Source organism: Pseudorasbora parva, chromosome 2 (assembly GCF_024679245.1).
Source record: "Pseudorasbora parva isolate DD20220531a chromosome 2, ASM2467924v1, whole genome shotgun sequence".
In the NCBI taxonomy this organism is placed as follows: Eukaryota; Metazoa; Chordata; class Actinopteri; order Cypriniformes; family Gobionidae; genus Pseudorasbora; species Pseudorasbora parva.
In genome coordinates this window covers 62,786,365-62,810,117 of record NC_090173.1, presented here as the reverse complement: position 1 = coordinate 62,810,117, position 23,753 = coordinate 62,786,365, and the positions used below count along the sequence as shown (strand labels likewise).

The window sequence follows — 23,753 nt, the reverse complement described above, 5'->3', positions numbered from 1 at the left end:
GTCTTCTGTGGGATAGTGCCTGCAAATCCAACAAAGCAGCACATCAGGGAGCACTGCCGCACCAGGGTCCCACACCCCACAGAGCTGCTGGAGAGAGTGGAGAGCGTTCTGCAAAGATTTTTTTTAGAATGTGATCCTGATGGTGTGCCACTGTTCAAACCATCAATGTTGAAGGTGTGGAGGATTCAGAGAGTCCACATCCTCAGAGGCTGCCTGAGTGACCCAGAGGTTGCAGAGGGGATCCTCTATAGGCATGGTGGAACGGTCCAGCTGAACCATGTGAAGGGAGAGGCAGCAGCTGTACTGGTTTGGATCCCTGTGAGAGGCACCTCTCAGCAGGAGGGGTTCCATTTCCATCAGGCAAGATGGGTCACCGGCACTCAGGTATCCACAGAACTTTTCCAGGCGCAGGGCATGATTGGAGTGGCTCGTTGGAATTTCCAGCGCCTTGTGGACCTGAAGCAGCCTGAAGTGAAGCTGCCTGCAGTTTTTGATCCAGTGCTGATCATGGAACTAAACAAGCTTTCAGACGTGGTGACGGGTCAAGCCAAGTACCCTGCTTTACTTGTCTCACAGACAGACACCAGAGAAAGGTTTGGACTGCAGTATCTGGAGCCTGGTTGTCGTCCTGTACCCCTGGACTGGGACAAGCACAAGTCCCAAAAGGTACATGTTGCAGGGGAGGGAGAGCGTCAGTCCTCAGAGCTGTCTGCACTCAGTGAGAGTTTCCCACCTGATGACCCACCCGAGGAGGTCAGGGAGGAACACTTTGCTCAGGTAAACTTGACTGTTGTATATAGGAATTTCACTGTCAATCTCACTCACTAAAACACAAAATGTAACTATGTAATCACTGATTTTATCCAAAATTAATTACCCTATGCTCCAGGATGACATCTTTGGTGTGGCTCCTCTTGGCTCAAAAACAATGATCCAGCCTGGACAGCCCACCAATGTAAAAGGTAATTTAACTCCCATCCTCATCCCTTTATTATTCCTTATTTATATGAATACTACGGCTATTTGAGAGATAAACGTAAAAATTATTTATTTTCCACTCTCCTTTAGATGAGATAACACCACCACTGCCCTTTACTCCCTCTCCACGTGCTGCTCGCACAGGTTCCATCAAGGCAGGCGGTCTACTTTTTGTCCTGGACCATGTTCGGTGGACACAGCCAATGAGGGATTGCATTGATGGCCTTCTAGTAAAGTACCACGGGCAGAAAGACCTCCTCATCCAGGTGGATGCAGAGTATGCTGCCCTTGTGCAGGCTGCCTCCAGGGATCCCAATAACCTTTTACACCCCACCACAAAACAGCATATCTCCCGTTATGTGAAACACCTGGCCAAGATGACAAACACAAGTTCATCCCTGAACACCAGTCCAGAGAAACTCCTGGAAACCCAGCAGCTGTGGCATCACCTTACAGAAGGCAGTGAAACTGTAAGTGTTCCAGTGTTAACCCTCCAACCTGCCCCAGTGAACCCACCCAGTAATAAGCCCCAGGAGTCCCCGCTAACTAAGGGTGAGATTGAAGAAATGGTGAAAGAGCTTGTGGAGAAGCAGCAGCAAAAGCAACTGCAACAGCAGCCTGCCACAAAGAGGACACGGAACTGTCTTGCTTGTGGGCAGCCAAAGTCACGATACCTTGGTGATGGCTCCTCCATTCATTTCTTCTATCAGTCTGGGACCGTGAAGTACTTTTACTGCTCGACAAAGGTATACCAGCTGTATGCAGCGGAAGGCCTCACCAATCCTCGAATGCCATTTGCTGACTTTGCTGAATTGCCTTTTTTTAACCGAGAGCTAGAGGCCGTAAAGCAGCGTTCTGCAGAGGCAAGACAGGTAATGGAGGAGCGGGGAAAGAGAAAGGCCTTGGAGCAGCACCCCACTGGTCGCCTCTGTAGGTTCTGTCACAAGCCACTCAAACAAGGTCCAGAGAGTCCACACACACATACTGGGTTCCCTGGTGTGGCAGGGAAATATGTCTATTGTCCTGCCAAAGTGTTTTCCCTATATCGGACAGAAGGGATGCCTCACGAGATGACTTGGGGAGAGTTCTGTCAGTCTTCTTTTTATGAGGCTGAAAGGAAGAGATGGGCAGCAGAAAAGGGAAAGTGACTGCCCTCATGTTTCCTGGCTTTGAATATGTACATATTGTAATTGTTGTATTATAAAAATATAACTGTGTATCTTGTTTGTTATGGATGTCTGTTACATGCTGAAACCCCTGGTTTGTTCTTGCCTTATTGTCTTTCTGGGGTTTCTTCTTTCTTTTATTTTAGAATGCCATGTTGGTCCAGGATTGAAGGATTGTAAAATGTAAAAAATTCTGCTTAACTTTTACTGATTCATTTGCCATTTTTGTTTATTTATCAATGAAAATGTGTTTACAATTGTTTCAAAACATTTTCAAAACTCAGATTATTTAGATGATTGAAAGCACTACTTTTAATCTTTTGAAATTGTAAATACTTTGTATCTCACCTGTAAGAAATGTTTGCATATAATATTTATTAAGCATGTTGTTATACTGTTCTTAAATTTTATTAGTTTATTACTTTTGGTACAATCATATTTATAACTGTACTGTATACACGCACATGGGCAGTAGGATCATCTGTGTTCAACTGAAAAGTAGCCTAAGTGGTTTCTTTTTTATTCTTCCATAGACCTTTGTTCAGTTTAAACTGTAACTTGATTTCATAGACTGATTATTTATTTTGGTTATGTTAAGATATTCCCAGTGTTAATTTATTTTTTTATTCAATACAATTGTCTTTTTTCCCACATTATCTAAATAGTGCAATTAATATTTACATAATGTTGTGGTAGAATGCATACATTTTGCTTTGTTCTTTTGAATGTTAAACTTATTTATCTTGTGTAAAAAGATACATTTGTAAATATTTGTTTGATCTTGCTTGTGTTTTAAACATTCTGATATTTGCAATATTTTCAGTACTTGCTATAACATGTTTATTATTATATTTTTATTATAGAAAAAAATGTTCAATTCACGTTCTCTTTTAGCAATTCATTTTACTCGTTCTAAATGTTGACAATGTCTGTTTAATATGCTGTGATATATATTTATCCTCTATTATCCTAGTATTAATATATAATAAACTAAATATATATAAAAAGAATGTTGTGTGGTGTTTTCATTTTAAATATAAATATTTAAATATGTGAAACATTAATTACCAATGGCTATGTAATTTTGGACACCTTAGAGAAAACTCTTAGGAAATGACTTATATTTGTAAATCTTAGTTTAATATGATTTACGATATTTTAGGGACATTAAAAAGAAATGTAAAAACAATCACATAATAAAAAAATATACTACTATAACACAACTCCATATTTGTATATTAATCATTTTAAATAGTTTTATATTTTCAAATAATGATACACATCGTACACAAAGACATCTGTTATAGCTTCTTATTTTTGTATCTATCTTAAAAACAATTAGACTATAAATAATGTTACTATAATTGTTAATATTACACTATAGAAACAATTATAGTAATGCACTTAGTAAATTTAATTTAAACTACATATCAGTTGTGCATTCTTTAGCAATTTTTAAATAATGTATAAAATGTATATACTATATATACTATAGTATAAATTTTGTTCACACTTCACACAAAATATATTTATTGTGTGAAGTGTGTGAAATATTTTGTAGGGTGTCTTCATTTTAATTAATCATATTTTAATTATTAAAATATTAACGACAACACCTGAACTATTATAGATGTTAGTAACTAAAACTTATGCAGACCTTACACAAGAATGATAACTGTTCAGTACTTGATTATGTATGTTTATCATACGCTACGCGAATCTATATGAACAGTAACTTTAAATACATGTAATGTTATTTGTGGTCGAGGCGGGATTCGAACCTCCAATTTTATGCACTATTTTTGGCCCGCCTCTCTGGATTTTCCTCGCTTTCTATTGGCTAGCAGCGCTCTACACCTACGCGCGACTGGCCGTCGCGTGGAAGGCAGCTATGCTCACCACTATACCACCAACGCAGGCATTTTGCTTGTTTGCTGAACGCCACCTTAGGCGGTCAATGCTCCCAACACATTTTCAGCGACTGTGTGCAGAGGAACTGAAACTCTGTCTGTTTGGACTCGCAACTGAAAAAAATGCATTAACCTATGGACTCTACCTACCAATCTCTTCATTGAAAAACAAGCTCTCTAATTCAGTGACATTCCACAATTTATACAGACACTTCATATTTATTTATATAATAGATGTTCTGTTGGCTTCTTTGAAGCGATATGACTCATGAGGCCGTACCTGCAAATGGGAAGGATGTTTGCGACGAGCAGCAGTTGCGCTGATAGGGTGCGACGCCAGCCTTCTGCAACTCCTCGTTAGTGTAGTGGACAGTATCTCCGCCTGTCACGCGGAAGACCAGGGTTCGATTCCCCGACGGGGAGGTCTAGTCCTTTACTGCTGCCCAATGACCCATTCAAAAGTTATTGCTCCATTTACAAGTGACACAAAGAGCTGGCCAGGGGCCCCGGGCGACAGTTTTGAGCAAAAGAATTGCGTTGGCCGGGAATCGAACCCGGGTCAACTTCTTGGAAGGCAGCCATGCTCACCACTATACCACCAACGCAGGCGTTTTGCTTGTTTGCTGAACGCCACCTTACGCGGTCAATGCTCCCAACACATTATCAGTGACTGTGTGCAGAGGAACTGAAACTCTGTCTGTTTGGACCAGCAACTGAAAAAAATGCATTAACCTATGGACCTGACCTACCAATCTCTTCATTGAAAAACAAGCTCTCTAATACAGTGACATTCCTCAATTTATACAGACACTTTATATTTATTTATATTTTACATGTTCTGTTGGCTTCTCTTTGCTTCTGTGAAGCTATATGACTCATGAGGCCGTACCTGCAAATGGGAAGCCTGTTTGCGGCGAGCAGCAGTTGCGCTGATCGGGTGCGACGCCAGCCTTCCGCAACTCTTCGTTAGTATAGTGGACAGTATCTCCGCCTGTCACGCATAAGACTGGGGTTCGATTCCCCGACGGGGAGGTCTAATTCTTTACTGCTGCCCAAAGACCCATTCAAAAGTTATTGCTCCAGCTACAAGTGACACAAAGAGCTGGCCAGGGTCCCGGGAGACATTTTTGAGCAAAAGAATTGCGTTGGCCGGGAATCGAACCCGGGTCAACTGCTTGGAAGGCAGCTATGCTCACCACTATACCACCAACGCAGGCATTTTGCTTGTTTGCTCAACGCCACCTTACGCGGTCAATGCTCCCAACACATTATCAGTGACTGTGTGCAGAGGAACTGAAACTCTGTCTGTTTGGACCAGCAACTGAAAAAAATGCATTAACCTATGGACCTGACCTACCAATCTCTTCATTGAAAAACAAGCTCTCTAATTCAGTGACATTCCTCAATTTATACAGACACTTTATATTTATTTATATTTTACATGTTCTGTTGGCTTCTTTGAAGCGATATGACTCATGAGGCCGTACCTGCAAATGGGAAGCCTGTTTGCGGCGAGCAGCAGTTGCGCTGATCGGGTGCGACGCCAGCCTTCTGCAACTCCTCGTTAATGTAGTGGACAGTATCTCCGCCTGTCACGCGGAAGACCGGGGTTCGATTCCCCGACGGGGAGGTCTAGTCCTTTACTGCTGCCCAATGACCCATTCAAAAGTTATTGCTCCATTTACAAGTGACACAAAGAGCTGGCCAGGGGCCCCGGGCGACAGTTTTGAGCAAAAGAATTGCGTTGGCCGGGAATCGAACCCGGGTCAACTGCTTGGAAGGCAGCCATGCTCACCACTATACCACCAACGCAGGGATTTTGCTTGTTTGCTGAACGCCACCTTAGGCGGTCAATGCTCCCAACACATTTTCAGCGACTGTGTGCAGAGGAACTGAAACTCTGTCTGTTTGGACTCGCAACTGAAAAAAATGCATTAACCTATGGACTCTACCTACCAATCTCTTCATTGAAAAACAAGCTCTCTAATTCAGTGTCATTCCACAATTTATACAGACACTTCATATTTATTTATATAATAGATGTTCTGTTGGCTTCTTTGAAGCGATATGACTCATGAGGCCGTACCTGCAAATGGGAAGGATGTTTGCGGCGAGCAGCAGTTGCGCTGATCGGGTGCGACGCCAGCCTTCTGCAACTCCTCGTTAGTATAGTGGACAGTATCTCCGCCTGTCACGCGGAAGACCGGGGTTCGATTCCCCGACGGGGAGGTCTAGTCCTTTACTGCTGCCCAAAGACCCATTCAAAAGTTATTGCTCCAGCTACAAGTGACACAAAGAGCTGGCCAGGGTCCCGGGAGACATTTTTGAGCAAAAGAATTGCGTTGGCCGGGAATCGAACCCGGGTCAACTGCTTGGAAGGCAGCTATGCTCACCACTATACCACCAACGCAGGCATTTTGCTTGATTGCTGAACGCCACCTTACGCGGTCAATGCTCCCAACACATTTTCAGTGACTGTGTGCAGAGGAACTGAAACTCTGTCTGTTTGGACCAGCAACTGAAAAAAATGCATTAACCTATGGACCTGACCTACCAATCTCTTCATTGAAAAACAAGCTCTCTAATTCAGTGACATTCCTCAATTTATACAGACACTTTATATTTAATTATATTTTACATGTTCTGTTGGCTTCTCTTTGCTTCTGTGAAGCGATATGACTCATGAGGCCGTACCTGCAAATGGGAAGCCAGTTTGCGGCGAGCAGCAGTTGGGCTGATCGGGTGCGACGCCAGCATTCCACAACTCCTCGTTAGTGTAGTGGACAGTATCTCCGCCTGTCACGCGGAAGACCGGGGTTCGATTCCCCGACGGGGAGGTCTAATTCTTTACTGCTGCCCAAAGACCCATTCAAAAGTTATTGCTCCAGCTACAAGTGACACAAAGAGTTGGCCAGGGCCCCGGGAGACATTTTTGAGCAAAAGAATTGAGTTGGCCGGGAATCGAACCCGGGTCAACTGCTTGGAAGGCAGCTATGCTTACCACTATACCACCAACGCAGGCATTTTGCTTGTTTGCTGAACGCCACCTTAGGCGGTCAATGCTCCCAACACATTTTCAGCGACTGTGTGCAGAGGAACTGAAACTCTGTCTGTTTGGACTCGCAACTGAAAAAAATGCATTAACCTATGGACTCTACCTACCAATCTCTTCATTGAAAAACAAGCTCTCTAATTCAGTGACATTCCACAATTTATACAGACACTTCATATTTATTTATATAATAGATGTTCTGTTGGCTTCTTTGAAGCGATATGACTCATGAGGCCGTACCTGCAAATGGGAAGGATGTTTGCGGCGAGCAGCAGTTGCGCTGATCGGGTGCGACGCCAGCCTTCTGCAACTCCTCGTTAGTATAGTGGACAGTATCTCCGCCTGTCACGCGGAAGACCGGGGTTCGATTCCCCGACGGGGAGGTCTAGTCCTTTACTTCTGCCCAAAGACCCATTCAAAAGTTATTGCTCCATTTACAAGTGACACAAAGAGCTGGCCAGGGGCCCCGGGCGACAGTTTTGAGCAAAAGAATTGCGTTGGTCGGGAATCGAACCCGGTTCATCTGCTTGGAAGGCAGCTATGCTCACCACTATACCACCAACGCAGGCATTTTGCTTGTTTGCTGAACGCCACCTTACGCGGTCAATGCTCCCAACACATTATCAGTGACTGTGTGCAGAGGAACTGAAACTCTGTCTGTTTGGACCAGCAACTGAAAAAAATGCATTAACCTATGGACCTGACCTACAAATCTCTTCATTGAAAAACAAGCTCTCTAATTCAGTGACATTCCTCAATTTATACAGACACTTTATATTTAATTATATATTACAAGTTCTGTTGGCTTCTTTGAAGCGATATGACTCATGAGGCCGTACCTGCAAATGGGAAGGATGTTTGCGGCGAGCAGCAGTTGCGCTGATCGGGTGCGACGCCAGCCTTCTGCAACTCCTCGTTAGTATAGTGGACAGTATCTCCGCCTGTCACGCGGAAGACCGGGGTTCGATTCCCCGACGGGGAGGTCTAGTCCTTTACTGCTGCCCAAAGACCCATTCAAAAGTTATTGCTCCATTTACAAGTGACACAAAGAGCTGGCCAGGGACCCCGGGCGACAGTTTTGAGCAAAAGAATTGCGTTGGTTGGAATCGAACCCGGGTCAACTTCTTGGAAGGCAGCTATGCTCACCACTATACCACCAACGCAGGCATTTTGCTTGTTTGCTGAACGCCACCTTACGCGGCCAATGCTCCCAACACATTATCAGTGACTGTGTGCAGAGGAACTGAAACTCTGTCTGTTTGGACTCGCAACTGAAAAAAATGCATTAACCTATGGACTCTACCTACCAATCTCTTCATTGAAAAACAAGCTCTCTAATTCAGTGACATTCCACAATTTATACAGACACTTCATATTTATTTATATAATAGATGTTCTGTTGGCTTCTTTGAAGCGATATGACTCATGAGGCCGTACCTGCAAATGGGAAGCCTGTTTGCGGCGAGCAGCAGTTGCGCTGATCGGGTGCGACGCCAGCCTTCTGCAACTCCTCGTTAGTATAGTGGACAGTATCTCCGCCTGTCACGCGGAAGACCGGGGTTCGATTCCCCGACGGGGAGGTCTAGTCCTTTACTGCTGCCCAAAGACCCATTCAAAAGTTATTGCTCCATTTACAAGTGACACAAAGAGCTGGCCAGGGGCCCCGGGCGACAGTTTTGAGCAAAAGAATTGCGTTGGTCGGGAATCGAACCCAGGTCAACTTCTTGGAAGGCAGCTATGCTCACCACTATACCACCAACGCAGGCATTTTGCTTGTTTGCCCAACGCCACCTTACGCGGTCAATGCTCCCAACACATTATCAGTGACTGTGTGCAGAGGAACTGAAACTCTGTCTGTTTGGACTCGCAACTGAAAAAAATGCATTAACCTATGGACTCTACCTACCAATCTCTTCATTGAAAAACAAGCTCTCTAATTCAGTGACATTCCTCAATTTATACAGACACTTTATATTTAATTATATATTACATGTTCTGTTGGCTTCTCTTTGCTTCTGTGAAGCGATATGACTCATGAGGCCGTACCTGCAAATGGGAAGCCTGTTTGCGGCGAGCAGCAGTTGCGCTGATCGGGTGCGACGCCAGCATTCCACAACTCCTTGTTAGTATAGTGGACAGTATCTCCGCCTGTCACGCGGAAGACCGGGGTTCGATTCCCCGACGGGGAGGTTTAATTCTTTACTGCTGCCCAAAGACCCATTCAAAAGTTATTGCTCCAGCTACAAGTGACACAAAGAGTTGGCCAGGGCCCCGGGAGACATTTTTGAGCAAAAGAATTGAGTTGGCCGGGAATCGAACCCGGGTCAACTGCTTGGAAGGCAGCTATGCTTACCACTATACCACCAACGCAGGCATTTTGCTTGTTTGCTGAACGCCACCTTAGGCGGTCAATGCTCCCAACACATTTTCAGCGACTGTGTGCAGAGGAACTGAAACTCTGTCTGTTTGGACTCGCAACTGAAAAAAATGCATTAACCTATGGACTCTACCTACCAATCTCTTCATTGAAAAACAAGCTCTCTAATTCAGTGACATTCCACAATTTATACAGACACTTCATATTTATTTATATAATAGATGTTCTGTTGGCTTCTTTGAAGCGATATGACTCATGAGGCCGTACCTGCAAATGGGATGGATGTTTGCGGCGAGCAGCAGTTGCGCTGATCGGGTGCGACGCCAGCCTTCTGCAACTCCTCGTTAGTATAGTGGACAGTATCTCCGCCTGTCACGCGGAAGACCGGGGTTCGATTCCCTGACGGGGAGATCTAGTCCTTTACTGCTGCCCAAAGACCCATTCAAAAGTTATTGCTCCATTTACAAGTGACACAAAGAGCTGGCCAGGGGCCCCGGGCGACAGTTTTGAGCAAAAGAATTGCGTTGGTCGGAATCGAACCCGGGTCAACTTCTTGGAAGGCAGCTATGCTCACCACTATACCACCAACGCAGGCATTTTGCTTGTTTGCTGAACGCCACCTTACGCGGCCAATGCTCCCAACACATTATCAGTGACTGTGTGCAGAGGAACTGAAACTCTGTCTGTTTGGACTCGCAACTGAAAAAAATGCATTAACCTATGGACTCTACCTACCAATCTCTTCATTGAAAAACAAGCTCTCTAATTCAGTGACATTCCACAATTTATACAGACACTTCATATTTATTTATATAATAGATGTTCTGTTGGCTTCTTTGAAGCGATATGACTCATGAGGCCGTACCTGCAAATGGGAAGCCTGTTTGCGGCGAGCAGCAGTTGCGCTGATCGGGTGCGACGCCAGCCTTCTGCAACTCCTCGTTAGTATAGTGGACAGTATCTCCGCCTGTCACGCGGAAGACCGGGGTTCGATTCCCCGACGGGGAGGTCTAGTCCTTTACTTCTGCCCAAAGACCCATTCAAAAGTTATTGCTCCATTTACAAGTGACACAAAGAGCTGGCCAGGGGCCCCGGGCGACAGTTTTGAGCAAAAGAATTGCGTTGGTCGGGAATCGAACCCGGGTCATCTGCTTGGAAGGCAGCTATGCTCACCACTATACCACCAACGCCGGCATTTTGCTTGTTTGCTGAACGCCACCTTACGCGGTCAATGCTCCCAACACATTATCAGTGACTGTGTGCAGAGGAACTGAAACTCTGTCTGTTTGGACCAGCAACTGAAAAAAATGCATTAACCTATGGACCTGACCTACAAATCTCTTCATTGAAAAACAAGCTCTCTAATTCAGTGACATTCCTCAATTTATACAGACACTTTATATTTAATTATATATTACATGTTCTGTTGGCTTCTCTTTGCTTCTGTGAAGCGATATGACTCATGAGGCCGTACCTGCAAATGGGAAGCCTGTTTGCGGCGAGCAGCAGTTGCGCTGATCGGGTGCGACGCCAGCCTTCCGCAACTCCTCGTTAGTATAGTGGACAGTATCTCCGCCTGTCACGCGTAAGACCGGGGTTCGATTCCCCGACGGGGAGGTCTAATTCTTTACTGCTGCCCAAAGACCCATTCAAAAGTTATTGCTCCAGCTACAAGTTACACAAAGAGTTGGCCAGGGCCCCGGGAGACATTTTTGAGCAAAAGAATTGCGTTGGCCGGGAATCGAACCCGGGTCAACTGCTTGGAAGGCAGCTATGCTCACCACTATACCACCAACGCAGGCATTTTGCTTGTTTGCTGAACGCCACCTTAGGCGGTCAATGCTCCCAACACATTTTCAGCGACTGTGTCCAGAGGAACTGAAACTCTGTCTGTTTGGACTCGCAACTGAAAAAAATGCATTAACCTATGGACTCTACCTACCAATCTCTTCATTGAAAAACAAGCTCTCTAATTCAGTGACATTCCACAATTTATACAGACACTTCATATTTATTTATATAATAGATGTTCTGTTGGCTTCTTTGAAGCGATATGACTCATGAGGCCGTACCTGCAAATGGGAAGCCTGTTTGCGACGAGCAGCAGTTGCGCTGATCGGGTGCGACGCCTCCTTCCGCAACTCCTCGTTAGTATAGTGGACAGTATCTCCGCCTGTCACGTGGAAGACCGGGGTTCGATTCCCCGACGGGGAGGTCTAATTCTTTACTGCTGCCCAAAGACCCATTCAAAAGTTATTGCTCCAGCTACAAGTGACACAAAGAGCTGGCCAGGGTCCCGGGAGACATTTTTGAGCAAAAGAATTGCGTTGGCCGGGAATCGAACCCGGGTCAACTGCTTGGAAGGCAGCTATGCTCACCACTATACCACCAACGCAGGCATTTTGCTTGTTTGCTGAACGCCACCTTAGGCGGTCAATGCTCCCAACACATTTTCAGCGACTGTGTCCAGAGGAACTGAAACTCTGTCTGTTTGGACTCGCAACTGAAAAAAATGCATTAACCTATGGACTCTACCTACCAATCTCTTCATTGAAAAACAAGCTCTCTAATTCAGTGACATTCCACAATTTATACAGACACTTCATATTTATTTATATAATAGATGTTCTGTTGGCTTCTTTGAAGCGATATGACTCATGAGGTCGTACCTGCAAATGGGAAGGATGTTTGCGGCGAGCAGCAGTTGCGCTGATCGGGTGCGACGCCAGCCTTCTGCAACTCCTCGTTAGTATAGTGGACAGTATCTCCGCCTGTCACGCGGAAGACCGGGGTTCGATTCCCCGACGGGGAGGTCTAGTCCTTTACTGCTGCCCAAAGACCCATTCAAAAGTTATTGCTCCATTTACAAGTGACACAAAGAGCTGGCCAGGGACCCCGGGCGACAGTTTTGAGCAAAAGAATTGTGTTGGCCGGGAATCAAACCCGGGTCAACTGCTTGGAAGGCAGCTATGCTCACCACTATACCACCAACGCAGGCATTTTGCTTGTTTGCTGAACGCCACCTTAGGCGGTCAATGCTCCCAACACATTATCAGCGACTGTGTGCAGAGGAACTGAAACTCTGTCTGTTTGGACTCGCAACTGAAAAAAATGCATTAACCTATGGACTCTACCTACCAATCTCTTCATTGAAAAACAAGCTCTCTAATTCAGTGACATTCCACAATTTATACAGACACTTCATATTTATTTATATAATAGATGTTCTGTTGGCTTCTTTGAAGCGATATGACTCATGAGGCCGTACCTGCAAATGGGAAGCCTGTTTGCGACGAGCAGCAGTTGCGCTGATCGGGTGCAACGCCTCCTTCCGCAACTCCTCGTTAGTATAGTGGACAGTATCTCCGCCTGTCACGTGGAAGACCGGGGTTCGATTCCCCGACGGGGAGGTCTAATTCTTTACTGCTGCCCAAAGACCCATTCAAAAGTTATTGCTCCAGCTACAAGTGACACAAAGAGCTGGCCAGGGTCCCGGGAGACATTTTTGAGCAAAAGAATTGCGTTGGCCGGGAATCGAACCCGGGTCAACTGCTTGGAAGGCAGCTATGCTCACCACTATACCACCAACGCAGGCATTTTGCTTGTTTGCTGAACGCCACCTTACGCGGTCAATGCTCCCAACACATTATCAGTGACTGTGTGCAGAGGAACTGAAACTCTGTCTGTTTGGACCAGCAACTGAAAAAAATGCATTAACCTATGGACTCTACCTACCAATCTCTTCATTGAAAAACAAGCTCTCTAATTCAGTGACATTCCACAATTTATACAGACACTTCATATTTATTTATATAATAGATGTTCTGTTGGCTTCTTTGAAGCGATATGACTCATGAGGCCGTACCTGCAAATGGGATGGATGTTTGCGGCGAGCAGCAGTTGCGCTGATCGGGTGCGACGCCAGCCTTCTGCAACTCCTCGTTAGTATAGTGGACAGTATCTCCGCCTGTCACGCGGAAGACCGGGGTTCGATTCCCTGACGGGGAGATCTAGTCCTTTACTGCTGCCCAAAGACCCATTCAAAAGTTATTGCTCCATTTACAAGTGACACAAAGAGCTGGCCAGGGGCCCCGGGCGACAGTTTTGAGCAAAAGAATTGCGTTGGTCGGAATCGAACCCGGGTCAACTTCTTGGAAGGCAGCTATGCTCACCACTATACCACCAACGCAGGCATTTTGCTTGTTTGCTGAACGCCACCTTACGCGGCCAATGCTCCCAACACATTATCAGTGACTGTGTGCAGAGGAACTGAAACTCTGTCTGTTTGGACTCGCAACTGAAAAAAATGCATTAACCTATGGACTCTACCTACCAATCTCTTCATTGAAAAACAAGCTCTCTAATTCAGTGACATTCCACAATTTATACAGACACTTCATATTTATTTATATAATAGATGTTCTGTTGGCTTCTTTGAAGCGATATGACTCATGAGGCCGTACCTGCAAATGGGAAGCCTGTTTGCGGCGAGCAGCAGTTGCGCTGATCGGGTGCGACGCCAGCCTTCTGCAACTCCTCGTTAGTATAGTGGACAGTATCTCCGCCTGTCACGCGGAAGACCGGGGTTCGATTCCCCGACGGGGAGGTCTAGTCCTTTACTTCTGCCCAAAGACCCATTCAAAAGTTATTGCTCCATTTACAAGTGACACAAAGAGCTGGCCAGGGGCCCCGGGCGACAGTTTTGAGCAAAAGAATTGCGTTGGTCGGGAATCGAACCCGGGTCATCTGCTTGGAAGGCAGCTATGCTCACCACTATACCACCAACGCCGGCATTTTGCTTGTTTGCTGAACGCCACCTTACGCGGTCAATGCTCCCAACACATTATCAGTGACTGTGTGCAGAGGAACTGAAACTCTGTCTGTTTGGACCAGCAACTGAAAAAAATGCATTAACCTATGGACCTGACCTACAAATCTCTTCATTGAAAAACAAGCTCTCTAATTCAGTGACATTCCTCAATTTATACAGACACTTTATATTTAATTATATATTACATGTTCTGTTGGCTTCTTTGAAGCGATATGACTCATGAGGCCGTACCTGCAAATGGGAAGGATGTTTGCGGCGAGCAGCAGTTGCGCTGATCGGGTGCGACGCCAGCCTTCTGCAACTCCTCGTTAGTATAGTGGACAGTATCTCCGCCTGTCACGCGGAAGACCGGGGTTCGATTCCCCGACGGGGAGGTCTAGTCCTTTACTGCTGCCCAAAGACCCATTCAAAAGTAATTGCTCCATTTACAAGTGACACAAAGAGCTGGCCAGGGGCCCCGGGCGACAGTTTTGAGCAAAAGATTTGCTTTGGTCGGGAATCGAACCCGGGTCAACTTCTTGGAAGGCAGCTATGCTCACCACTATACCACCAACGCAGGCATTTTGCTTGTTTGCCCAACGCCACCTTACGCGGTCAATGCTCCCAACACATTATCAGTGACTGTGTGCAGAGGAACTGAAACTCTGTCTGTTTGGACTCGCAACTGAAAAAAATGCATTAACCTATGGACTCTACCTACCAATCTCTTCATTGAAAAACAAGCTCTCTAATTCAGTGACATTCCTCAATTTATACAGACACTTTATATTTAATTATATATTACATGTTCTGTTGGCTTCTCTTTGCTTCTGTGAAGCGATATGACTCATGAGGCCGTACCTGCAAATGGGAAGCCTGTTTGCGGCGAGCAGCAGTTGCGCTGATCGGGTGCGACGCCAGCCTTCCGCAACTCCTCGTTAGTATAGTGGACAGTATCTCCGCCTGTCACGCGTAAGACCGGGGTTCGATTCCCCGACGGGGAGGTCTAATTCTTTACTGCTGCCCAAAGACCCATTCAAAAGTTATTGCTCCAGCTACAAGTTACACAAAGAGTTGGCCAGGGCCCCGGGAGACATTTTTGAGCAAAAGAATTGCGTTGGCCGGGAATCGAACCCGGGTCAACTGCTTGGAAGGCAGCTATGCTCACCACTATACCACCAACGCAGGCATTTTGCTTGTTTGCTGAACGCCACCTTAGGCGGTCAATGCTCCCAACACATTTTCAGCGACTGTGTCCAGAGGAACTGAAACTCTGTCTGTTTGGACTCGCAACTGAAAAAAATGCATTAACCTATGGACTCTACCTACCAATCTCTTCATTGAAAAACAAGCTCTCTAATTCAGTGACATTCCACAATTTATACAGACACTTCATATTTATTTATATAATAGATGTTCTGTTGGCTTCTTTGAAGCGATATGACTCATGAGGCCGTACCTGCAAATGGGAAGCCTGTTTGCGACGAGCAGCAGTTGCGCTGATCGGGTGCGACGCCTCCTTCCGCAACTCCTCGTTAGTATAGTGGACAGTATCTCCGCCTGTCACGTGGAAGACCGGGGTTCGATTCCCCGACGGGGAGGTCTAATTCTTTACTGCTGCCCAAAGACCCATTCAAAAGTTATTGCTCCAGCTACAAGTGACACAAAGAGCTGGCCAGGGTCCCGGGAGACATTTTTGAGCAAAAGAATTGCGTTGGCCGGGAATCGAACCCGGGTCAACTGCTTGGAAGGCAGCTATGCTCACCACTATACCACCAACGCAGGCATTTTGCTTGTTTGCTGAACGCCACCTTAGGCGGTCAATGCTCCCAACACATTTTCAGCGACTGTGTCCAGAGGAACTGAAACTCTGTCTGTTTGGACTCGCAACTGAAAAAAATGCATTAACCTATGGACTCTACCTACCAATCTCTTCATTGAAAAACAAGCTCTCTAATTCAGTGACATTCCACAATTTATACAGACACTTCATATTTATTTATATAATAGATGTTCTGTTGGCTTCTTTGAAGCGATATGACTCATGAGGTCGTACCTGCAAATGGGAAGGATGTTTGCGGCGAGCAGCAGTTGCGCTGATCGGGTGCGACGCCAGCCTTCTGCAACTCCTCGTTAGTATAGTGGACAGTATCTCCGCCTGTCACGCGGAAGACCGGGGTTCGATTCCCCGACGGGGAGGTCTAGTCCTTTACTGCTGCCCAAAGACCCATTCAAAAGTTATTGCTCCATTTACAAGTGACACAAAGAGCTGGCCAGGGACCCCGGGCGACAGTTTTGAGCAAAAGAATTGTGTTGGCCGGGAATCAAACCCGGGTCAACTGCTTGGAAGGCAGCTATGCTCACCACTATACCACCAACGCAGGCATTTTGCTTGTTTGCTGAACGCCACCTTAGGCGGTCAATGCTCCCAACACATTATCAGCGACTGTGTGCAGAGGAACTGAAACTCTGTCTGTTTGGACTCGCAACTGAAAAAAATGCATTAACCTATGGACTCTACCTACCAATCTCTTCATTGAAAAACAAGCTCTCTAATTCAGTGACATTCCACAATTTATACAGACACTTCATATTTATTTATATAATAGATGTTCTGTTGGCTTCTTTGAAGCGATATGACTCATGAGGCCGTACCTGCAAATGGGAAGCCTGTTTGCGACGAGCAGCAGTTGCGCTGATCGGGTGCAACGCCTCCTTCCGCAACTCCTCGTTAGTATAGTGGACAGTATCTCCGCCTGTCACGTGGAAGACCGGGGTTCGATTCCCCGACGGGGAGGTCTAATTCTTTACTGCTGCCCAAAGACCCATTCAAAAGTTATTGCTCCAGCTACAAGTGACACAAAGAGCTGGCCAGGGTCCCGGGAGACATTTTTGAGCAAAAGAATTGCGTTGGCCGGGAATCGAACCCGGGTCAACTGCTTGGAAGGCAGCTATGCTCACCACTATACCACCAACGCAGGCATTTTGCTTGTTTGCTGAACGCCACCTTACGCGGTCAATGCTCCCAACACATTATCAGTGACTGTGTGCAGAGGAACTGAAACTCTGTCTGTTTGGACCAGCAACTGAAAAAAATGCATTAACCTATGGACCTGACCTACCAATCTCTTCATTGAAAAACAAGCTCCCTAATTCAGTGACATTCCTCAATTTATACAGACACTTTATATTTATTTATATAATAGATGTTCTGTTGGCTTCTTTGAAGCGATATGACTCATGAGGCCGTACCTGCAAATGGGAAGGATGTTTGCGGCGAGCAGCAGTTGCGCTGATCGGGTGCGACGCCAGCCTTCTGCAACTCCTCGTTAGTATAGTGGACAGTATCTCCGCCTGTCACGCGGAAGACCGGGGTTCGATTCCCCGACGGGGAGGTCTAGTCCTTTACTGCTGCCCAAAGACCCATTCAAAAGTTATTGCTCCATTTACAAGTGACACAAAGAGCTGGCCAGGGGCCCCGGGCGACAGTTTTGAGCAAAAGAATTGTGTTGGCCGGGAATCAAACCCGGGTCAACTGCTTGGAAGGCAGCTATGCTCACCACTATAACACCAACGCAGGCATTTTGCTTGTTTGCTGAACGCCACCTTAGGCGGTCAATGCTCCCAACACATTATCAGCGACTGTGTGCAGAGGAACTGAAACTCTGTCTGTTTGGACTCGCAACTGAAAAAAATGCATTAACCTATGGACTCTACCTACCAATCTCTTCATTGAAAAACAAGCTCTCTAATTCAGTGACATTCCACAATTTATACAGACACTTCATATTTATTTATATAATAGATGTTCTGTTGGCTTCTTTGAAGCGATATGACTCATGAGGCCGTACCTGCAAATGGGAAGCCTGTTTGCGACGAGCAGCAGTTGCGCTGATCGGGTGCGACGCCTCCTTCCGCAACTCCTCGTTAGTATAGTGGACAGTATCTCCGCCTGTCACGTGGAAGACCGGGGTTCGATTCCCCGACGGGGAGGTCTAATTCTTTACTGCTGCCCAAAGACCCATTCAAAAGTTATTGCTCCAGCTACAAGTGACACAAAGAGCTGGCCATGGTCCCGGGAGACATTTTTGAGCAAAAGAATTGCGTTGGCCGGGAATCGAACCCGGGTCAACCGCTTGGAAGGCAGCTATGCTCACCACTATACCACCAACGCAGGCATTTTGCTTGTTTGCTGAACGCCACCTTACGCGGTCAATGCTCCCAACACATTATCAGTGACTGTGTGCAGAGGAACTGAAACTCTGTTTGTTTGGACCAGCAACTGAAAAAAATGCATTAACCTATGGACCTGACCTACCAATCTCTTCATTGAAAAACAAGCTCCCTAATTCAGTGACATTCCTCAATTTATACAGACACTTTATATTTATTTATATAATAGATGTTCTGTTGGCTTCTTTGAAGCGATATGACTCATGAGGCCGTACCTGCAAATGGGAAGGATGTTTGCGGCGAGCAGCAGTTGCGCTGATCGGGTGCGACGCCAACCTTCTGCAACTCCTCGTTAGTATAGTGGACAGTATCTCCGCCTGTCACGCGGAAGACCGGGGTTCGATTCCCCGACGGGGAGGTCTAGTCCTTTACTGCTGCCCAAAGACCCATTCAAAAGTTATTGCTCCATTTACAAGTGACACAAAGAGCTGGCCAGGGGCCCCGGGCGACAGTTTTGAGCAAAAGAATTGCGTTGGTCGGGAATCGAACCCGGGTCAACTGCTTGGAAGGCAGCTATGCTCACCACTATACCACCAACGCAGGCATTTTGCTTGTTTGCTGAACGCCACCTTAGGCGGTCAATGCTCCCAACACATTTTCAGCGACTGTGTGCAGAGGAACTGAAACTCTGTCTGTTTGGACTCGCAACTGAAAAAAATGCATTAACCTATGGACTCTACCTACCAATCTCTTCATTGAAAAACAAGCTCTCTAATTCAGTGACATTCCACAATTTATACAGACACTTCATATTTATTTATATAATAGATGTTCTGTTGGCTTCTTTGAAGCGATATGACTCATGAGGCCGTACCTGCAAATGGGAAGCCTGTTTGCGACGAGCAGCAGTTGCGCTGATCGGGTGCGATGCCTCCTTCCGCAACTCCTCGTTAGTATAGTGGACAGTATCTCCGCCTGTCACGCGGAAGACCGGGGTTCGATTCCCCGACGGGGAGGTCTAGTCCTTTACTGCTGCCCAAAGACCCATTCAAAAGTTATTGCTCCATTTACAAGTGACACAAAGAGCTGGCCAGGGGCCCCGGGCGACAGTTTTGAGCAAAAGAATTGCGTTGGCCGGGAATCGAACCCGGGTCAACTGCTTGGAAGGCAGCTATGCTCACCACTATACCACCAACGCAGGCATTTTGCTTGTTTGCTGAACGCCACCTTACGCGGTCAATGCTCCCAACACATTATCAGTAACTGTGTGCAGAGGAACTGAAACTCTGTCTGTTTGGACCAGCAACTGAAAAAAATGCATTAACCTATGGACCTGACCTACAAATCTCTTCATTGAAAAACAAGCTCTCTAATTCAGTGACATTCCTCAATTTATACAGACACTTTATATTTAATTATATATTACATGTTCTGTTGGCTTCTCTTTGCTTCATGTGAAGCGATATGACTCATGAGGCCGTACCTGCAAATGGGAAGCCTGTTTGCGGCGAGCAGCAGTTGCGCTGATCGGGTGCGACGCCAGCCTTCCGCAACTCCTCGTTAGTATAGTGGACAGTATCTCCGCCTGTCACGCGGAAGACCGGGGTTCGATTCCCCGACGGGGAGGTCAAATTCTTTACTGCTGCCCAAAGACCCGTTCAAAAGTTATTGCTCCATTTACAAGTGACACAAAGAGCTGGCCAGGGGCCCCGGGCGACAGTTTTGAGCAAAAGAATTGCGTTGGCCAGGAATCGAACCCGGGTCAACTGCTTGGAAGGCAGCTATGGTCACCACTATACCACCATCACAGGCATTTTGCTTGTTTGCTGAACGCCACCTTAGGCGGTCAATGCTCCCAAAACATTTTCAGCGACTGTGTGCAGAGGAACTGAAACTCTGTCTGTTTGGACTCGCAACTGAAAAAAATGCATTAACCTATGGACTCTACCTACCAATCTCTTCATTGAAAAAGAAGCTCTCTAATTCAGTGACATTCCACAATTTATACAGACACTTCATATTTATTTATATAATAGATGTTCTGTTGGCTTCTTTGAAGCGATATGACTCATGAGGCCGTACCTGCAATTGGGAAGGATGTTTGCGGCGAGCTGCAGTTGCGCTGATCGGGTGCGACGCCAGCCTTCTGCAACTCCTCGTTAGTATAGTGGACAGTATCTCCGCCTGTCACGCGGAAGACCGGGGTTCGATTCCCCGACGGGGAGGTCTAGTCCTTTACTGCTGCCCAAAGACCCATTCAAAAGTTATTGCTCCATTTACAAGTGACACAAAGAGCTGGCCAGGGGCCCCGGGCGACAGTTTTGAGCAAAAGAATTGCGTTGGTCGGGAATCGAACCCGGGTCAACTGCTTGGAAGGCAGCTATGCTCACCACTATACCACCAACGCAGGCATTTTGCTTGTTTGCTGAACGCCACCTTAGGCGGTCAATGCTCCCAACACATTTTCAGCGACTGTGTGCAGAGGAACTGAAACTCTGTCTGTTTGGACTCGCAACTGAAAAAAATGCATTAACCTATGGACTCTACCTACCAATCTCTTCATTGAAAAACAAGCTCTCTAATTCAGTGACATTCCACAATTTATACAGACACTTCATATTTATTTATATAATAGATGTTCTGTTGGCTTCTTTGAAGCGATATGACTCATGAGGCCGTACCTGCAAATGGGAAGCCTGTTTGCGACGAGCAGCAGTTGCGCTGATCGGGTGCGACGCCTCCTTCCGCAACTCCTCGTTAGTATAGTGGACAGTATCTCCGCCTGTCACGCGGAAGACCGGGGTTCGATTCCCCGACGGGGAGGTCTAGTCCTTTACTGCTGCCCAAAGACCCATTCAAAAGTTATTGCTCCATTTACAAGTGACACAAAGAGCTGGCCAGGGGCCCCGGGCGACAGTTTTGAGCAAAAGAATTGCGTTGGTTGGAATCGAACCCGGGTCAACTGCTTGGAAGGCAGCTATGCTCACCACTATACCACCAACGCAGGCATTTTGCTTGTTTGCTGAACGCCACCTTACGCGGCCAATGCTCCCAACACATTATCAGTGACTGTGTGCAGAGGAACTGAAACTCTGTCTGTTTGGACTCGCAACTGAAAAAAATGCATTAACCTATGGACTCTACCTACCAATCTCTTCATTGAAAAACAAGCTCTCTAATTCAGTGACATTCCACAATTTATACAGACACTTCATATTTATTTATATAATAGATGTTCTGTTGGCTTCTTTGAAGCGATATGACTCATGAGGCCGTACCTGCAAATGGGAAGCCTGTTTGCGGCGAGCAGCAGTTGCGCTGATCGGGTGCGACGCCAGCCTTCTGCAACTCCTCGTTAGTATAGTGGACAGTATCTCCGCCTGTCACGCGGAAGACCGGGGTTCGATTCCCCGACGGGGAGGTCTAGTCCTTTACTGCTGCCCAAAGACCCATTCAAAAGTTATTGCTCCATTTACAAGTGACACAAAGAGCTGGCCAGGGGCCCCGGGCGACAGTTTTGAGCAAAAGAATTACGTTGGTCGGGAATCGAACCCGGGTCAACTTCTTGGAAGGCAGCTATGCTCACCACTATACCACCAACGCAGGCATTTTGCTTGTTTGCCCAACGCCACCTTACGCGGTCAATGCTCCCAACACATTATCAGTGACTGTGTGCAGAGGAACTGAAACTCTGTCTGTTTGGACTCGCAACTGAAAAAAATGCATTAACCTATGGACTCTACCTACCAATCTCTTCATTGAAAAACAAGCTCTCTAATTCAGTGACATTCCTCAATTTATACAGACACTTTATATTTAATTATATATTACATGTTCTGTTGGCTTCTCTTTGCTTCTTTGAAGCGATATGACTCATGAGGCCGTACCTGCAATTGGGAAGGATGTTTGCGGCGAGCAGCAGTTGCGCTGATCGGGTGCGACGCCAGCCTTCTGCAACTCCTCGTTAGTATAGTGGACAGTATCTCCGCCTGTCACGCGGAAGACCAGGGTTCGATTCCCCGACGGGGAGGTCTAGTACTTTACTGCTGCCCAAAGACCCATTCAAAAGTTATTGCTCCATTTACAAGTGACACAAAGAGCTGGCCAGGGGCCCCGGGCGACAGTTTTGAGCAAAAGAATTGCGTTGGTCGGGAATCGAACCCGGGTCAACTGCTTGGAAGGCAGCTATGCTCACCACTATACCACCAACGCAGGCATTTTGCTTGTTTGCTGAACGCCACCTTAGGCGGTCAATGCTCCCAACACATTTTCAGCGACTGTGTGCAGAGGAACTGAAACTCTGTCTGTTTGGACTCGCAACTGAAAAAAATGCATTAACCTATGGACTCTACCTACCAATCTCTTCATTGAAAAACAAGCTCTCTAATTCAGTGACATTCCACAATTTATACAGACACTTCATATTTATTTATATAATAGATGTTCTGTTGGCTTCTTTGAAGCGATATGACTCATGAGGCCGTACCTGCAAATGGGAAGCCTGTTTGCGACGAGCAGCAGTTGCGCTGATCGGGTGCGACGCCTCCTTCCGCAACTCCTCGTTAGTATAGTGGACAGTATCTCCGCCTGTCACGCGGAAGACCGGGGTTCGATTCCCCGACGGGGAGGTCTAGTCCTTTACTGCTGCCCAAAGACCCATTCAAAAGTTATTGCTCCATTTACAAGTGACACAAAGAGCTGGCCAGGGGCCCCGGGCGACAGTTTTGAGCAAAAGAATTGCGTTGGCCGGGAATCGAACCCGGGTCAACTGCTTGGAAGGCAGCTATGCTCACCACTATACCACCAACGCAGGCATTTTGCTTGTTTGCTGAACGCCACCTTACGCGGTCAATGCTCCCAACACATTATCAGTGACTGTGTGCAGAGGAACTGAAACTCTGTCTGTTTGGACCAGCAACTGAAAAAAATGCATTAACCTATGGACCTGACCTACAAATCTCTTCATTGAAAAACAAGCTCTCTAATTCAGTGACATTCCTCAATTTATACAGACACTTTATATTTAATTATATATTACATGTTCTGTTGGCTTCTCTTTGCTTCTGTGAAGCGATATGACTCATGAGGCCGTACCTGCAAATGGGAAGCCTGTTTGCGGCGAGCAGCAGTTGCGCTGATCGGGTGCGACGCCAGCCTTCCGCAACTCCTCGTTAGTATAGTGGACAGTATCTCCGCCTGTCACGCGGAAGACCGGGGTTCGATTCCCCGACGGGGAGGTCTAATTCTTTACTGCTGCCCAAAGACCCGTTCAAAAGTTATTGCTCCA

General features: G+C 46.4%; 11 non-coding genes across 11 annotated transcripts; all 11 read right to left on the bottom strand.

The window, feature by feature from the left end:
• Positions 1-5,195: 5,195 nt before the first annotated feature.
• trnag-ucc (transfer RNA glycine (anticodon UCC)) lies at positions 5,196-5,267 on the bottom strand. Its single transcript has one exon. It is a non-coding gene; the product is annotated as a tRNA-Gly (tRNA).
• Positions 5,268-5,794: 527 nt separating this feature from the next.
• trnag-ucc (transfer RNA glycine (anticodon UCC)) lies at positions 5,795-5,866 on the bottom strand. The gene has a single exon. It is a non-coding gene; the product is annotated as a tRNA-Gly (tRNA).
• Positions 5,867-6,392: 526 nt separating this feature from the next.
• trnag-ucc (transfer RNA glycine (anticodon UCC)) lies at positions 6,393-6,464 on the bottom strand. The gene has a single exon. It is a non-coding gene; the product is annotated as a tRNA-Gly (tRNA).
• A 4,745-nt stretch (positions 6,465-11,209) lies between these two features.
• trnag-ucc (transfer RNA glycine (anticodon UCC)) lies at positions 11,210-11,281 on the bottom strand. The gene has a single exon. It is a non-coding gene; the product is annotated as a tRNA-Gly (tRNA).
• Positions 11,282-11,806: 525 nt separating this feature from the next.
• Positions 11,807-11,878, bottom strand: trnag-ucc (transfer RNA glycine (anticodon UCC)). The gene has a single exon. It is a non-coding gene; the product is annotated as a tRNA-Gly (tRNA).
• Positions 11,879-13,002: 1,124 nt separating this feature from the next.
• Positions 13,003-13,074, bottom strand: trnag-ucc (transfer RNA glycine (anticodon UCC)). The gene has a single exon. It is a non-coding gene; the product is annotated as a tRNA-Gly (tRNA).
• A 2,332-nt stretch (positions 13,075-15,406) lies between these two features.
• trnag-ucc (transfer RNA glycine (anticodon UCC)) lies at positions 15,407-15,478 on the bottom strand. The gene has a single exon. It is a non-coding gene; the product is annotated as a tRNA-Gly (tRNA).
• Positions 15,479-16,003: 525 nt separating this feature from the next.
• Positions 16,004-16,075, bottom strand: trnag-ucc (transfer RNA glycine (anticodon UCC)). Its single transcript has one exon. It is a non-coding gene; the product is annotated as a tRNA-Gly (tRNA).
• A 1,124-nt stretch (positions 16,076-17,199) lies between these two features.
• trnag-ucc (transfer RNA glycine (anticodon UCC)) lies at positions 17,200-17,271 on the bottom strand. The gene has a single exon. It is a non-coding gene; the product is annotated as a tRNA-Gly (tRNA).
• A 2,321-nt stretch (positions 17,272-19,592) lies between these two features.
• trnag-ucc (transfer RNA glycine (anticodon UCC)) lies at positions 19,593-19,664 on the bottom strand. The gene has a single exon. It is a non-coding gene; the product is annotated as a tRNA-Gly (tRNA).
• Positions 19,665-23,204: 3,540 nt separating this feature from the next.
• Positions 23,205-23,276, bottom strand: trnag-ucc (transfer RNA glycine (anticodon UCC)). The gene has a single exon. It is a non-coding gene; the product is annotated as a tRNA-Gly (tRNA).
• Positions 23,277-23,753: the final 477 nt, after the last annotated feature.